This window comes from Oncorhynchus clarkii, chromosome 1, assembly GCF_045791955.1.
Source record: "Oncorhynchus clarkii lewisi isolate Uvic-CL-2024 chromosome 1, UVic_Ocla_1.0, whole genome shotgun sequence".
Lineage (NCBI taxonomy): Eukaryota > Metazoa > Chordata > Actinopteri > Salmoniformes > Salmonidae > Oncorhynchus > Oncorhynchus clarkii.
In genome coordinates, this window is record NC_092147.1 from 91331520 (window position 1) to 91351023 (window position 19504).

Sequence of the window (19504 nt, forward strand, 5' to 3'; positions counted from 1 at the left end):
GGCACGTAATCTAATAGGCTAAACATATATAGATCAAATAATTAGCCTAATATATTTTAGCTTCAGGCATGTAATCTAATAGGCTAAACATATATAGATCAAATAATTAGCCCAATATATTTTGGCTTCAGGCAGGTAATCTAATAGGCTAAACATATATAGATCAAATAATTAGCCCAATATATTTTGGCTTCAGGCAGGTAATCTAATAGGCTAAACATATATAGATCAAATAATTAGCCCAATATATTTTGGCTTCAGGCAGGTAATCTAATAGGCTAAACATATATAGATCAAATTATTAGCCCAATATATTTTGGCTTCAGGCAGGTAATCTAATAGGCTAAACATATATAGATCAAATTATTAGCCCAATATATTTTGGCTTCAGGCAGGTAATCTAATAGGCTAAACATATATAGATCAAATTATTAGCCCAATATATTTTGGCTTCAGGCAGGTAATCTAATAGGCTAAACATATATAGATCAAATTATTAGCCCAATATATTTTGGCTTCAGGCAGGTAATCTAATAGGCTAAACATATATAGATCAAATTATTAGCCCAATATATTTTGGCTTCAGGCAGGTAATCTAATAGGCTAAACATATATAGATCAAATTATTAGCCCAATATATTTTGGCTTCAGGCAGGTAATCTTTTACGTTGGAAACAAAGGGCAAAATAATCGCCTACTTTATATACTGTTGTTAATTACAATGTGCAACATGTTTGAATATTCATAAAGTTATGTGAATAATTCTTATACAGTTACAATGTTTTTTAAAATAATTTTGCACAGAAGATACAAGACGAAAATGTTAACAGAGATTTGAATGTGGAAGCAACCAGTTTCAAATCAAATGTTATTGTAGTTGCAGATTGAAGAGATGCTTTGACATGCAGTGATTAAACAGTGTAATGTGACACACAGAGGGGTAACAGAGGTTGATAAGAAAAGCCCAGTCAATCACACTGCAGACCAGAGTCCCATGCAGCCCAGCCAATCACACTGCAGACCAGAGTCCCATGCAGCCCAGCCAATCACACTGCAGACCAGAGTCCCATGCAGCCCAGCCAATCACACTGCAGACCCGAGTCCCATGCAGCCCAGTCAATCACACTGCAGACCAGAGTCCCATGCAGCCCAGCCAATCACACTGCAGACCCGAGTCCCATGCAGCCCAGCCAATCACACTGCAGACCAGAGTCCGATGCAGCCCAGCCAATCACACTGCAGACCCGAGTCCCATGCAGCCCAGCCAATCACACTGCAGTCTAGAATACTACTAATACCAATAGTCTAGAATAATACTATTATCAATAGTCTAGAATAAAACTATTACCAATAGTCTAGAATAATGCTATTACCAATAGTCTAGAATAATGCTATTACCAATAGTCTAGAATAATGCTATTACCAATAGTCTAGAATAATGCTATTACCAATAGTCTAGAATAATGCTATTACCAATAGTCTAGAATAATACTATTACCAATAGTCTAGAATAATGCTATTACCAATAGTCTAGAATAATGCTATTACCAATAGTCTAGAATAATGCTATTACCAATAGTCTAGAATAATAATATTACCAATAGTCTAGAATAATTCTATTACCAATAGTCTAGAATAAAACTATTACCAATAGTCTAGAATAGTGCTATTACCAATAGTCTAGAATAATACTATTACCAATAGTCTAGAATAATACTATTACCAATAGTCTAGAATAAAACTATTACCAATAGTCTAGAATAATACTATTACCAATAGTCTAGAATAATGCTATTACCAATAGTCTAGAATAATGCTATTACCAATAGTCTAGAATAATGCTATTACCAATAGTCTAGAATAATGCTATTACCAATAGTCTAGAATAATAATATTACCAATAGTCTAGAATAATACTATTACCAATAGTCTAGAATAAAACTATTACCAATAGTCTAGAATAGTGCTATTACCAATAGTCTAGAATAATACTATTACCAATAGTCTAGAATAATACTATTACCAATAGTCTAGAATAATACTATTACCAATAGTCTAGAATAAAACTATTACCAATAGTCTAGAATAATACTATTACCGTGCTCTAAGGATGGATAGTCATTACAGTGGAGCCGTGATGGATAGTCATTACAGTGGAGCCGTGATGGATAGTCATTACAGTAGAGCCGTGATGGATAGTCATTACAGTAGAGCCGTGATCTAAGGATGGATAGTCATTACAGTGGAGCCGTGATGGATAGTCATTACAGTAGAGCCATGCTCTAAGGATGGATAGTCATTACAGTAGAGCCGTGCTCTAAGGATGGATAGTCATTACAGTAGAGCCGTGCTCTAAGGATGGATAGTCATTACAGTAGAGCCGTGCTCTAAGGATGGATAGTCATTACAGTGGAGCCGTGCTCTAAGGATGGATAGTCATTACAGTGGAGCCGTGCTCTAAGGATGGATAGTCATTACAGTGGAGCCATGCTCTAAGGATGGATAGTCATTACAGTGGAGCCGTGCTCTAAGGATGGATAGTCATTACAGTAGAGCCGTGATGGATAGTCATTACAGTGGAGCCGTGCTCTAAGGATGGATAGTCATTACAGTAGAGCCATGCTCTAAGGATGGATAGTCATTACAGTAGAGCCATGCTCTAAGGATGGATAGTCATTACAGTAGAGCCATGCTCTAAGGATGGATAGTCATTACAGTAGAGCCGTGCTCTAAGGATGGATAGTCATTACAGTGGAGCCATGCTCTAAGGATGGATAGTCATTACAGTAGAGCCGTGATGGATAGTCATTACAGTGGAGCCATGCTCTAAGGATGGATAGTCATTACAGTGGAGCCATGCTCTAAGGATGGATAGTCATTACAGTGGAGCCATGCTCTAAGGATGGATAGTCATTACAGTGGAGCCGTGCTCTAAGGATGGATAGTCATTACAGTAGAGCCATGCTCTAAGGATGGATAGTCATTACAGTGGAGCCGTGATGGATAGTCATTACAGTAGAGCCATGCTCTAAGGATGGATAGTCATTACAGTAGAGCCGTGCTCTAAGGATGGATAGTCATTACAGTGGAGCCATGCTCTAAGGATGGATAGTCATTACAGTGGAGCCATGCTCTAAGGATGGATAGTCATTACAGTGGAGCCGTGCTCTAAGGATGGATAGTCATTACAGTAGAGCCGTGCTCTAAGGATGGATAGTCATTACAGTGGAGCCGTGCTCTAAGGATGGATAGTCATTACAGTAGAGCCGTGCTCTAAGGATGGATAGTCATTACAGTAGAGCCGTGATGGATAGTCATTACAGTAGAGCCATGCTCTAAGGATGGATAGTCATTACAGTGGAGCCGTGCTCTAAGGATGGATAGTCATTACAGTGGAGCCGTGCTCTAAGGATGGATAGTCATTACAGTGGAGCCGTGCTCTAAGGATGGATAGTCATTACAGTAGAGCCGTGCTCTAAGGATGGATAGTCATTACAGTAGAGCCGTCATGGATAGTCATTACAGTAGAGCCATGCTCTAAGGATGGATAGTCATTACAGTGGAGCCGTGATGGATAGTCATTACAGTAGAGCCATGCTCTAAGGATGGATAGTCATTACGGTAGAGCCGTGCTCTAAGGATGGATAGTCATTACAGTGGAGCCATGCTCTAAGGATGGATAGTCATTACAGTGGAGCCGTGCTCTAAGGATGGATAGTCATTACAGTAGAGCTGTGCTCTAAGGATGGATAGTCATTACAGTAGAGCCGTGATGGACAGTCATTACAGTAGAGCTGTGCTCTAAGGATGGATAGTCATTACAGTAGAGCCATGCTCTAAGGATGGATAGTCATTACAGTGGAGCCGTGCTCAAAGGATGGATAGTCATTACAGTGGAGCCGTGCTCTAAGGATGGATAGTCATTACAGTAGAGCCGTGCTCTAAGGATGGATAGTCATTACAGTAGAGCTGTGCTCTAAGGATGGATAGTCATTACAGTAGAGCCGTGCTCTAAGGATGGATAGTCATTACAGTAGAGCTGTGCTCTAAGGATGGATAGTCATTACAGTAGAGCCGTGCTCTAAGGATGGATAGTCATTACAGTAGAGCTGTGCTCTAAGGATGGATAGTCATTACAGTAGAGCCGTGATGGATAGTCATTACAGTAGAGCTGTGCTCTAAGGATGGATAGTCATTACAGTAGAGCCATGCTCTAAGGATGGATAGTCATTACAGTGGAGCCGTGCTCTAAGGATGGATAGTCATTACAGTAGAGCTGTGCTCTAAGGATGGATAGTCATTACAGTAGAGCTGTGCTCTAAGGATGGATAGTCATTACAGTAGAGCTGTGCTCTAAGGATGGATAGTCATAGTCAGTCATTACAGTGGAGCCGTGCTCTAAGGATGGATAGTCATTACAGTAGAGCTGTGCTCTAAGGATGGATAGTCATTACAGTAGAGCCGTGATGGATAGTCATTACAGTAGAGCTGTGCTCTAAGGATGGATAGTCATTACAGTAGAGCCATGCTCTAAGGATGGATAGTCATTACAGTAGAGCCGTGCTCTAAGGATGGATAGTCATTACAGTAGAGCTGTGCTCTAAGGATGGATAGTCATTACAGTGGAGCCGTGCTCTAAGGATGGATAGTCATTACAGTAGAGCCGTGCTCTAAGGATGGATAGTCATTACAGTAGAGCTGTGCTCTAAGGATGGATAGTCATTACAGTAGAGCCGTGCTCTAAGGATGGATAGTCATTACAGTAGAGCTGTGCTCTAAGGATGGATAGTCATTACATTAGAGCCGTGATGGATAGTCATTACAGTGGAGCCATGCTCTAAGGATGGATAGTCATTACAGTGGAGCCGTGCTCTAAGGATGGATAGTCATTACAGTGGAGCCGTGCTCTAAGGATGGATAGTCATTACATTAGAGCCGTGATGGATAGTCATTACAGTGGAGCCATGCTCTAAGGATGGATAGTCATTACAGTGGAGCCGTGCTCTATGGATGGATAGTCATTACATTAGAGCCGTGATGGATAGTCATTACAGTAGAGCCATGCTCTAAGGATGGATAGTCATTACAGTGGAGCCATGCTCTAAGGATGGATAGTCATTACAGTAGAGCCATGCTCTAAGGATGGATAGTCATTACAGTGGAGCCGTGATGGATAGTCATTACAGTAGAGCCATGCTCTAAGGATGGATAGTCATTACAGTAGAGCCATGCTCTAAGGATGGATAGTCATTACAGTAGAGCCATGCTCTAAGGATGGATAGTCATTACAGTGGAGCCGTGATGGATAGTCATTACAGTAGAGCCATGCTCTAAGGATGGATAGTCATTACAGTGGAGCCATGCTCTAAGGATGGATAGTCATTACAGTGGAGCCGTGCTCTAAGGATGGATAGTCATTACATTAGAGCCGTGCTCTAAGGATGGATAGTCATTACAGTAGAGCCGTGCTCTAAGGATGGATAGTCATTACAGTAGAGCCGTGCTCTAAGGATGGATAGTCATTACAGTGGAGCCGTGCTCTAAGGATGGATAGTCATTACAGTAGAGCCGTGCTCTAAGGATGGATAGTCATTACAGTAGAGCCGTGCTCTAAGGATGGATAGTCATTACAGTAGAGCTGTGCTCTAAGGATGGATAGTCATTACAGTAGAGCCGTGCTCTAAGGATGGATAGTCATTACAGTGGAGCCGTGCTCTAAGGATGGATAGTCATTACAGTAGAGCCGTGATGGATAGTCATTACAGTAGAGCCGTGCTCTAAGGATGGATAGTCATTACAGTAGAGCCGTGATGGATAGTCATTACAGTGGAGCCGTGCTCTAAGGATGGATAGTCATTACAGTAGAGCCGTGCTCTAAGGATGGATAGTCATTACAGTAGAGCCGTGATGGATAGTCATTACAGTAGAGCCGTGCTCTAAGGATGGATAGTCATTACAGTGGAGCCGTGATGGATAGTCATTACAGTAGAGCCGTGCTCTAAGGATGGATAGTCATTACAGTAGAGCCGTGATGGATAGTCATTACAGTGGAGCCGTGCTCTAAGGATGGATAGTCATTACAGTAGAGCCGTGCTCTAAGGATGGATAGTCATTACAGTAGAGCTGTGCTCTAAGGATGGATAGTCATTACAGTAGAGCCGTGCTCTAAGGATGGATAGTCATTACAGTAGAGCTGTGCTCTAAGGATGGATAGTCATTACATTAGAGACGTGATGGATAGTCATTACAGTGGAGCCATGCTCTAAGGATGGATAGTCATTACAGTGGAGCCGTGCTCTAAGGATGGATAGTCATTACAGTGGAGCCGTGCTCTAAGGATGGATAGTCATTACATTAGAGCCGTGATGGATAGTCATTACAGTGGAGCCATGCTCTAAGGATGGATAGTCATTACAGTGGAGCCGTGCTCTAAGGATGGATAGTCATTACATTAGAGCCGTGATGGATAGTCATTACAGTAGAGCCATGCTCTAAGGATGGATAGTCATTACAGTAGAGCCGTGCTCTAAGGATGGATAGTCATTACAGTAGAGCTGTGCTCTAAGGATGGATAGTCATTACAGTAGAGCCATGCTCTAAGGATGGATAGTCATTACAGTGGAGCCGTGCTCTAAGGATGGATAGTCATTACAGTAGAGCTGTGCTCTAAGGATGGATAGTCATTACAGTAGAGCTGTGCTCTAAGGATGGATAGTCATTACAGTAGAGCCGTGATGGATAGTCATTACAGTGGAGCCGTGCTCTAAGGATGGATAGTCATTACAGTAGAGCTGTGCTCTAAGGATGGATAGTCATTACAGTAGAGCCGTGATGGATAGTCATTACAGTAGAGCTGTGCTCTAAGGATGGATAGTCATTACAGTAGAGCCATGCTCTAAGGATGGATAGTCATTACAGTAGAGCCGTGCTCTAAGGATGGATAGTCATTACAGTAGAGCTGTGCTCTAAGGATGGATAGTCATTACAGTGGAGCCGTGCTCTAAGGATGGATAGTCATTACAGTAGAGCCGTGCTCTAAGGATGGATAGTCATTACAGTAGAGCTGTGCTCTAAGGATGGATAGTCATTACAGTAGAGCCGTGCTCTAAGGATGGATAGTCATTACAGTAGAGCTGTGCTCTAAGGATGGATAGTCATTACATTAGAGCCGTGATGGATAGTCATTACAGTGGAGCCATGCTCTAAGGATGGATAGTCATTACAGTGGAGCCGTGCTCTAAGGATGGATAGTCATTACAGTGGAGCCGTGCTCTAAGGATGGATAGTCATTACATTAGAGCCGTGATGGATAGTCATTACAGTGGAGCCATGCTCTAAGGATGGATAGTCATTACAGTGGAGCCGTGCTCTAAGGATGGATAGTCATTACATTAGAGCCGTGATGGATAGTCATTACAGTAGAGCCATGCTCTAAGGATGGATAGTCATTACAGTGGAGCCATGCTCTAAGGATGGATAGTCATTACAGTAGAGCCATGCTCTAAGGATGGATAGTCATTACAGTGGAGCCGTGATGGATAGTCATTACAGTAGAGCCATGCTCTAAGGATGGATAGTCATTACAGTAGAGCCATGCTCTAAGGATGGATAGTCATTACAGTAGAGCCATGCTCTAAGGATGGATAGTCATTACAGTAGAGCCGTCATGGATAGTCATTACAGTAGAGCCATGCTCTAAGGATGGATAGTCATTACAGTGGAGCCGTGATGGATAGTCATTACAGTAGAGCCATGCTCTAAGGATGGATAGTCATTACAGTGGAGCCATGCTCTAAGGATGGATAGTCATTACAGTGGAGCCGTGCTCTAAGGATGGATAGTCATTACAGTAGAGCCGTGCTCTAAGGATGGATAGTCATTACAGTGGAGCCGTGCTCTAAGGATGGATAGTCATTACAGTAGAGCCGTGCTCTAAGGATGGATAGTCATTACAGTAGAGCCGTGCTCTAAGGATGGATAGTCATTACAGTAGAGCTGTGCTCTAAGGATGGATAGTCATTACAGTAGAGCCGTGCTCTAAGGATGGATAGTCATTACAGTGGAGCCGTGCTCTAAGGATGGATAGTCATTACAGTAGAGCCGTGATGGATAGTCATTACAGTAGAGCCGTGCTCTAAGGATGGATAGTCATTACAGTAGAGCCGTGATGGATAGTCATTACAGTGGAGCCGTGCTCTAAGGATGGATAGTCATTACAGTAGAGCCGTGCTCTAAGGATGGATAGTCATTACAGTAGAGCCGTGATGGATAGTCATTACAGTAGAGCCGTGCTCTAAGGATGGATAGTCATTACAGTGGAGCCGTGATGGATAGTCATTACAGTAGAGCCGTGCTCTAAGGATGGATAGTCATTACAGTAGAGCCGTGATGGATAGTCATTACAGTGGAGCCGTGCTCTAAGGATGGATAGTCATTACAGTAGAGCCGTGATGGATAGTCATTACAGTGGAGCCGTGCTCTAAGGATGGATAGTCATTACAGTAGAGCCGTGCTCTAAGGATGGATAGTCATTACAGTAGAGCCGTGATGGATAGTCATTACAGTAGAGCCGTGCTCTAAGGATGGATAGTCATTACAGTGGAGCCGTGATGGATAGTCATTACAGTAGAGCCGTGCTCTAAGGATGGATAGTCATTACAGTAGAGCCGTGATGGATAGTCATTACAGTGGAGCCGTGCTCTAAGGATGGATAGTCATTACAGTAGAGCCGTGCTCTAAGGATGGATAGTCATTACAGTAGAGCCGTGATGGATAGTCATTACAGTAGAGCCATGCTCTAAGGATGGATAGTCATTACAGTGGAGCCGTGCTCTAAGGATGGATAGTCATTACAGTAGAGCTGTGCTCTAAGGATGGATAGTCATTACAGTAGAGCCGTGCTCTAAGGATGGATAGTCATTACAGTGGAGCCGTGCTCTAAGGATGGATAGTCATTACAGCGGAGCCATGCTCTAAGGATGGATAGTCATTACAGTGGAGCCGTGCTCTAAGGATGGATAGTCATTACAGTAGAGCCATGCTCTAAGGATGGATAGTCATTACAGTAGAGCCGTGCTCTAAGGATGGATAGTCATTACAGTGGAGCCGTGCTCTAAGGATGGATAGTCAACATTCATAGTGAGATTGTTATACAACACTCATCTGGGTTCTCATACAGGCAGAGAACTACTGTTTCATTTTAAAACGTTACCATTATCATATTCAATGAGGATCAGGCAGTTCAGAGGACAGGGAGAGAACAGGGAGAAGACAGGGAGAGGACAGGGAGAGGACAGGGAGAGGACAGGGAGAGGACAGGGAGAGGACAGGGAGAGGACAGGGAGAAGACAGGGAGAAGACAGGGAGAAGACAGGGAGAGAACAGGGAGAGAACAGGTAGAGAACAGGGAGAGGACAGGGAGAAGACAGGGAGAAGACAGGGAGAAGACAGGGAGAAGACAGGGAGAAGACAGGGAGAGAACAGGTAGAGAACAGGGAGAGGACAGGTAGAGAACAGGTAGAGAACAGGGAGAGGACAGGGAGAAGACAGGGAGAAGACAGGGAGAAGACAGGGAGAAGACAGGGAGAAGACAGGGAGAGAACAGGTAGAGAACAGGGAGAGGACAGATAGAGGACAGGGCAGGGCACTAGAACACTGTAAGACATCATTACTCAAGCTGAGCTACATTTCTGCTTCAATTAAATGACACACACCTATCATGTTGCACCAGTACCCTGTCAGCCCCGTTCAGGTCCTGAACAGCGAAAGACAAAAGACATATTTCAAGTCACAGCAGAAGCAAAGCCTGGACTTGCAACATTAACAACCAACCACATGTTGAAACATACTGATTTCACAATACAAGAAATATATTAATACGATCATGACAAATGTGAAATATGTCAACATCTGTCCAACAATAATTACTGAGACGATCTTTAGGTGTTGGAATTTTAGAGGAAGTTCAGCCTAATGGCATTTAGCCATGTTAACATCTAACAGTCTACTGCTGAGTGGAAGATCAGCCTAATGGCATTTAGCCATGTTAACATCTAACAGTCTACTGCTGAGTGGAAGTTCAGCCTAATGGCATTTAGCCATGTTAACATCTAACAGTCTACTGCTGAGTGGAAGTTCAGCCTAATGGCATTTAGCCATGTTAACATCTAACAGTCTACTGCTGAGTGGAAGTTCAGCCTAATGGCATTTAGCCATGTTAACATCTAACAGTCTACTGCTGAGTGGAAGTTCAGCCTAATGGCATTTAGCCATGTTAACATCTAACAGTCTACTGGATTGAAGTCAAACACAGAATGACATTGACACAATGCTATGTTGTAAATATTACCAGAATGCTATGTTGTAAATATTACCAGAATGCTATGCTGTAAATATTACCAGAATGCTATGTTGTAAATATTACCACAATGCTATGTTGTAAATATTACCAGAATGCTATGTTGTAAATATTACCACAATGCTATGTTGTAAATATTATCACAATGCTATGTTGTAAATATTACCAGAATGCTATGTTGTAAATATTATCACAATGCTATGTTGTAAATATTATCACAATGCTATGCTGTAAATATTACCAGAATGCTTTCCATGATCATACAATACTTTGACCTAGAAAGATAAACATTATTATGACTGATACAATTCAGAAGACTAGAAATCACATCAGAAACAACAGTTGCAGACGATTACAAATGATTTGAAATGTTGTGTTCTGTGTATCCACATGTCTGCGAAGTGCTTCTGGTATGTCAAGAAGAATGGAGCTTTGTAACAGTTTATATGAACCACTACTATATTCCCCTCGCTGCTACCTTCACTACAGAAGGGGATACAGCAGCTTATCTTTCCACGAAGAAATTACATTTAGCCAGACAAACAAATGAGAAGGAGAAGAACAGGAAGGTTGATTTACTGCCCAGTGTTCTGAGAGAATGAATGATTTCTACAAGGAGCCCTTTCAGAGAGAGACTGAATGAATGATTTCTACAAGGAGCCCTACAGAGAGAGACTGAATGAATGATTTCTACAAGGAGCCCTACAGAGAGAGACTGAATGAATGATTTCTACAAGGAGCCCTATAGAGAGAGACTGAATGAATGATTTCTACAAGGAGCCCTACAGAGAGAGACTGAATGAATGATTTCTACAAGGAGCCCTACAGAGAGAGACTGAATGAATGATTTCTACAAGGAGCCCTACAGAGAGAGACTGAATGAATGATTTCTACAAGGAGCCCTACAGAGAGAGACTGAATGAATGATTTCTACAAGGAGCCCTACAGAGAGAGACTGAATGAATGATTTCTACAAGGAGCCCTACAGAGAGAGACTGAATGAATGATTTCTACAAGGAGCCCTACAGAGAGAGACTGAATGAATGATTTCTACAAGGAGCCCTACAGAGAGAGACTGAATGAATGATTTCTACAAGGAGCCCTACAGAGACAGACTGAATGAATGATTTCTACAAGGAGCCCTACAGAGAGAGACTGAATGAATGATTTCTACAAGGAGCCCTATAGAGAGAGACTGAATGAATGATTTCTACAAGGAGCCCTATAGAGAGAGACTGAATGAATGATTTCTACAAGGAGCCCTACAGAGAGAGACTGAATGAATGATTTCTACAAGGAGCCCTACAGAGAGAGACTGAATGAATGATTTCTACAAGGAGCCCTACAGAGACAGACTGAATGAATCATTTCTACAAGGAGCCCTACAGAGAGAGACTGAATGAATGATTTCTACAAGGAGCCCTACAGAGAGAGACTGAATGAATGATTTCTACAAGGAGCCCTACAGAGAGAGACTGAATGAAAGGCATTATGTCAGCAACAGTAATGGTTCCTACCAGGTCTTTACATGAATACGGTAATGGTCTGAACCAGGGGCTGGGTTTTTATTTCATCTGGTTTGTTGAGAGAGAAAAAACATATTGAATGTTAGCGGTGGAGTATGAGCTTAGTGTTTATCTTCCTGACTTTACATTGATTTAAACAAACCCTTGTCATGTTCAGTTCTACAATCCTTTTGACTCCTTTTGATTTACACCACATGAAGTCTACAATTATGTTTAACCCACCATACACGTACATTAGTGCAGTAACTCCATGCTGAAGTTACTGGGATTTCATCTAACAAATGGGAATATTAGTTTAGTGTTTCCTATAACACAACTGCGACTGCTCAGAATTCAATGCAGCATTCCGGTATTTTGCAATGAAAACAAGGTGAAGAATGACATGGTAATTAGGGAATGTGTGGAGAGAGCCAAGAGGCATCCTAAACCCGAAGCCTCATAACTTCCAGCTTAAAAGGAACGTTCGACATCTGGCCTCGTGAACGGACCAAGTGCCATTCAATCAAACCCACAATGGGGAAGTCCCTGAATGGGGCAGATGTAGTAACTCAGTCAATTAGATAATGTTTGACATAGTAGTCATGAAACTGCAGCTGTTTGTTGTTCTATAATGTCATCCATCCATATTAACGTTTGTAAAGTGTAAACCAATAATGACTTGAAAAGCTGTATGGTTTTTATTCATCAAGTAAACATGATATCTGCTGAGGAGGTAAACATGATATCTGCTGAGGAGGTAAACATGATATCTGCTGAGGGGGTAAACATGATATCTGCTGAGGAGGTAAACATGATATCTACTGAGGAGGTAAACATGATATCTGCTGAGGAGGTAAACATGATATCTGCTGAGGAGGTAAACATGATATCTACTGAGGAGGTAAACATGATATCTGCTGAGGAGGTAAACATGATATCTGCTGAGGAGGTAAACATGATCTCTGCTGAGGAGGTAAACATGATATCTGCTGAGGAGGTAAACATGATATCTACTGAGGAGGTAAACATGATATCTGCTGAGGAGGTAAACATGATATCTGCTGAGGAGGTAAACATGATATCTGCTGAGGGGGTAAACATGATATCTACTGAGGAGGTAAACATGATATCTACTGAGGGGGTAAACATGATATCTGCTGAGGAGGTAAACATGATATCTGCTGGGGAGGTAAACATGATATCTGTTGAGGAGGTAAACATGATATCTACTGAGGAGGTAAACATGATATCTGCTGAGGAGGTAAACATGATATCTGCTGAGGAGGTAAACATGATATCTGCTGAGGGGGTAAACATGATATCTACTGAGGGGGTAAACATGATATCTGCTGAGGAGGTAAACATGATATCTGCTGAGGAGGTAAAAATGATATCTGCTGAGGGGGTAAACATGATATCTGCTGAGGAGGTAAACATGATATCTGCTGAGGAGGAAAACATGATATCTGCTGAGGGGGTAAACATGATATCTGCTGAGGGGGTAAACATGATATCTGCTGAGGGGGTAAACATAATATCTACTGAGGGGGTAAACATGATATCTACTGAGGTGGTAAACATGATATCTGCTGAGGCGGTAAACATGATATCTGCTGAGGGGGTAAACATGATATCTACTGAGGGGGTAAACATGATATCTGCTAAGGAGGTAAACATGATATCTGCTGAGGAGGTAAACATGATATCTGCTGAGGGGGTAAACATGATATCTGCTGAGGGGGTAAACATGATATCTGCTGAGGAGGTAAACATGATATCTGCTGAGGAGGTAAACATGATATCTGCTGAGGAGGTAAACATGATATCTGCTGAGGAGGTAAACATGATATCTGCTGAGGAGGTAAACATGATATCTGCTGAGGAGGTAAACATGATATCTGCTGAGGAGGTAAACATGATATCTGCTGAGGGGGTAAACATGATATCTACTGAGGGGGTAAACATGATATCTGCTGAGGAGGTAAACATGATATCTGCTGAGGAGGTAAACATGATATCTGCTGAGGGGGTAAACATGATATCTGCTGAGGGGGTAAACATGATATCTGCTGAGGGGGTAAACATGATATCTGCTGAGGGGGAAAACATGATATCTGCTGAGGGGGTAAACATGATATCTGCTGAGGGGGTAAACATGATATCTGCTGAGGAGGTAAACATGATATCTGCTGAGGAGGTAAACATGATATCTACTGAGGGGGTAAACATGATATCTGCTGAGGGGGTAAACATGATATCTGCTGAGGAGGTAAACATGATATCTGCTGAGGGGGTAAACATGATATCTGCTGAGGAGGTAAACATGATATCTGCTGAGGAGGTAAACATGATATCTGCTGAGGAGGAAAACATGATAGGTCCTGGATGGCAGGAAGCTTGGCCCCAGTGATGTACCGGGCCGTACTCACTACCCTCTATATAGGTCCTGGATGGCAGGAAGCTTGGCCCCAGTGATGTACCGGGCCGTACTCACTACCCTCTATATAGGTCCTGGATGGCAGTAAGCTTGGCCCCAGTGATGTACCGGGCCGTACTCACTACCCGCTATTATTATTAATATACAGTGGGGCAAAAAAGTATTTAGTCAGCCACTTAAAAAGATGAGAGAGGCCTGTAAATACTTATTTTCCACCATAATTTGCAAATAATTTCATTAAAAATCCTACAATGTGATTTTCTGGATTTTTTTTCTCATTTTCTCTGTCATAGTTGAAGTGTACCTATGATGAAAATTACAGGCCTCTCTTATCTGTTTAAGTGGGAGAACTTGCACAATTGGTGGCTGACTAAATACTTTTTGGGAGGATACAACTGAAATTGTAAACAGCTTTGTATGGCTTGTGTAAGAAAGGGTGACACTTTAAACAAAATGTCATTTTTAATTAGTGGGAAATGAGAAGTTGTAATCTGTATGAAGGCAAAAAGGCCATTTTATCAAAGGAGGAGTCTTAATAATCCACTGGAGAACCATTTGGGGTTTCAGTTTTAACTTAGTGAAGCTTCTAGTGAGAGGATTAAAGCTTTAATATTTAATAAGTTTAGCCCCCAAACTCCTTTTCATTATATTAACAGGGACGTTTAATTTGATCTGATTTAGCATTCCAAATAAAGTTACATAATTGTTTTGCTCATATGATTTCAAAACGAGATGTCTGGAATAGGCAGAGCCACTAGTCCACTAGTAACTGTGACAGGACCAAAGAGTTAATTAATATGATTTCAAAACGAGATGTCTGGAGTAGGCAGAGCCACTAGTAACTGTGACAGGACCAAAGAGTTAATCAAGATTTTCCATAAATAGACAAGTATTCACCTCTCCATGGTTGCAGAATCTTATCTATTTTTGCAAACTTTCTACTGAAATTAATTGTGGTAAGTTCATTTATATTTTTAGAGATGTGAATACCAAATCTGTCTACTTTACCATCTGTCCATTTTATTGGTCAATTACAAGTTAGTGTAAACACTGTATTTTTAACGATCCAATACGTAATATGGTACCCTTGTTAGGTTTTAGTCCAGAGAGGCTAGAAAAGTAACCAAGATGTTCAATGAGAAGGCATCCAGATTGCTGACTTAAGAAAAAACGTAACACTTTAGTTTCTAAACCCTGGATTTCCAACCCCTTGATGTTCTTGTTGAATCAATAGCTAGAAATTCAAAAGGAGATAATAAATAGATATGGAGACAGACAACCTTGTTGGACTCCTCTTAATAAGCTGAATACTTTCTGAGACGTAACCATTGTTTACTATTTTACACCTGGGGTTGCTGTACATAACTTTAACATATTGTATAAGTCAATCACCAAAGTTAAAGTAATCCAGGCATTTACACTGCATTCGGAAATTATTCAGACCCCTTGACTTTTTCCACATTTTGTAATGTCACAGCCCTATTCTAAGCTTGACTATATATATTTAAAAACTCCTCATCAATCTACACACAAAACCCCATCATGACAAAGTTAAAACAGATTTTTAGAAATGTTTGCAAATTAAAAAAAACAAAAACAGAAATACCTTATTTACATAAGTACTGTATTCAGACTGTTTGCTATGGGACTCGGAATTGAGCTCAGGTGCATCCTGTTTCCATTGATCATCCTTGAGATGTTTCTACAACTTGATTGGAGTGCACCTCTGGTAAATTCAATTGATTGGACATGATTTGGAAAGGCACACACCTGTCTATATAAAGGTTCCACAGTTGACAGTACATGTCAGAGCAAAAACCAAGCCATGAGATCGAAGGAATTGTCAGTAGAGCTCAGAGACAGGATTGTGTTGAGGCATAGATCTGAGGAAGGGTACCAAAACATGTCTGCAGCATTGAAGGTTCCCAAGAACACATTGGCCTCCATCATTCTTAAATGGAAGAAGTTTGGAACCACCAAGACTCTTCCTAGAGCTGGCCGCCCGGCCAAACTAAGCAATCGGGGGAGAAGGGCCTTGGTCAAAGAGGTGACCAAGAACCCGATGGTCACTCTGACAGAGCTCCAGAGTTCCTCTGGGGAGATGGGAGAACCTTCCAGAAGGACAACCATCTCTGCACCACTCCACCAATCAGGCCTTTATGGTGGAGTGGCCAGACGGAAGCCTCATAACAGTTTGCCTATAGGACTCTCAGACCATGAGAAACAAGATTCTCTGGTCTGATGAAACCCATATTGAACTCTTTGGCCTGAATGCCAAGTGTCACATCTGGAGGAAACCTGGCACCATCCCTACGGTGAAGCATGGTGGTGGCAGCATCATGCTGTGCAGATGTTTTTCAGCGGCAGGGACTGGGAGACTAGTCAGGCTCGAGGGAAAGATGAACGAAGCAAAGTACAGAGAGATCCTTGATGAAAATTTGCTCCAAAGAACTCAGGACCTCAGACTGGGGAGAAGGTTGAACTTCTAACAGGACAACGACCCTAAGCACACAGCCGAGACAACACAAGAGTGGCTGAACGTCCTTAAGTGGCCCAGCTGGAGCCCAGACGATCAAACATCTCTGAAGAGACCTGAAAATAGCTGTGCAGCGACGCTCCCCATCCAACCCATCCAAGAGAAGAACGGGAGAAATCCCTAAATACAGGTGTTTTAGCGACATACCCAAGAATCGAGGCAGTAATTACTGAAAAAGGTATTTTAACAAAGTACTGAGTAAAGGGTCTGAATACTGATGTAAATGTGATATTTCAGTTTTGTATTTTTTATACATTTGCAAAATGTTTTAAAAAGCTGTTTATGCTTTGGTATTATGGGGTATTGTTTGTAGATTGATGAGGGGGAAAAACGATTTAATACATTTTAGAATAAAGCTTTAACATAACAAAATGTGGGAAAAGTCAAGTGGTATGAATACTTTCTGAATGTTATGTATATACATTTTTGTTGTACTTTATCAAACACCTTTTAAAAATCTGCTATGCAGACCAGGCCTGGTATCTTAGATGTTTCGTAATGTTCAGTTGGTTCCAGTAGTTGTCGTATATTATCTCCAATGTATCGTCCATGTCAAAGACCTGTCTGATCAGGATGAACAATACCTGGTAAAAACCTGTCTGATCAGGATGAACAATACCCGGTAAAAACCTGTCTGATCAGGATGAACAATACCCGGTAAAAACCAGTCTGATCAGGATGAACAATACCTGGTAAAAACCTGTCTGATCAGGATGAACAATACCTGGTAAAAACCTGTCTGATCAGGATGAACAATACCCGGTAAAAACCTGTCTGATCAGGATGAACAATACCCGGTAAAAACCAGTCTCATCAGGATGAACAATACCTGGTAAAAACCTGTCTGATCAGGATGAACAATACCTGGTAAAAACCTGTCTGATCAGGATGAACAATACCCGGTAAAAACCTGTCTGATCAGGATGAACAATACCCGGTAAAAACCAGTCTGATCAGGATGAACAATACCCGGTAAAAACCAGTCTGATCAGGATGAACAATACCTGGTAAAAACCTGTCTGATCAGGATGAACAATACCCGGTAAAAACCAGTCTGATCAGGATGAACAATACCCGGTAAAAACCAGTCTGATCAGGATGAACAATACCCGGTAAAAACCAGTCTGATCAGGATGAACAATACCCGGTAAAAACCTGTCTGATCAGGATGAACAATACCCGGTAAAAACCAGTCTGATCAGGATGAACAATACCCGGTAAAAACCTGTCTGATCAGGATGAACAATACCCGGTAAAAACCATTCTGATCAGGATGAATAATACCAGGTAAAACCTGTCTGATCAGGATGAACAATACCTGGTAAAATCTGTCTGATCAGGATGAACAATACCTGGTAAAACCTTTTTATTCTCTGTGTTATGCATTTCACCAGGATTTTCAAACACAACATTGAAGTGTAAGAGGCCTCCAGTTGTTTAAATGGATCTTTATACCACCTGGGTCCTGTTTCAGTAGTAATGAAATCAGACCTTCTTGTTGAGTAAATCTACTATTTTTATAGGATTAATTAGCCTTTCCTTCCAGTTCTCTGCTGCCTGTGACTGGAACGAATTTCAAAAATCGCTGAAGTTGGAGACTTTTATCTCCCTCACCAACTTCAAACATCTGCTATCTGAGCAGCTAACCGATCGCTGCAGCTGTACATAGTCCATTGGTAAATAGCCCACCCATTTTCACCTACCTCATCCCCATACTGTTTTTATTTATTTATTTTTCTGCTCTTTTGCACACCAATATCTCTACCTGCACATGACCATCTGATCATTTATCACTCCAGTGTTAATCTGCTAAATTGTAATTATTCGCCTACCTTCTCATGCCTTTTGCACACAATGTATATAGACTCCCCCCCCCCCTACTGTGTAACTCTGTGTTGTTGTCTGTTCACACTGCTATGCTTTATCTTGTCCAGGTCGCAGTTGTAAATGAGAACTTGTTCTCAACTAGCCTACCTGGTTAAATACAGGTGAAATAAAAAAAATTAAAAATTAAAACATGCTAATAATGGTTTTGGTATTTACATTCAGACACAATCCATGATGGAGGAGGAAATGACACGACTCTGTATAATGAGTTGGAAGCAAAATAACATTTTGGGAGATTAAAACAGATGTGAACATTAAATATTTGTAAAAGAAAAATCACCTGAGAACCAAGATAATGATATAACACCAGATAATGTCTCCCAAACTGCACCCTATTTCATATAGTGCACTACTGCACTACTAATCTGCTGGGACAACACTAAAGAAGACAGAAATAACACCAGATAGGTAAATACGTTAATAAAACCATTTCATCAGCGTTCTTTTTCATCTGCAGCAGTGAGTAGTTCTGTTTCAGGTCGATTGATTCAAATGCAGCGGCAAGGTACTATTCAGCTTAAATAATAGATAGTCTGTATATGGCCACTCAGCTACTCAGGCTGTGAGTTGGTTCAAATCAAACCAAATACAATGTTATCGGTCACATATTTAGCAGATGTTATTGCGAGTATGCAGTAATATCTAACTAAATGCTTGTGTTCCTAGCTCCAACAGTGCAGTAGTATCTAACTAAATGCTTGTGTTCCTACCTCCAACAGTGCAGTAATATCTAACTAAATGCTTGTGTTCCTAGTTCCAACAGTGCAGTATTATCTAACTAA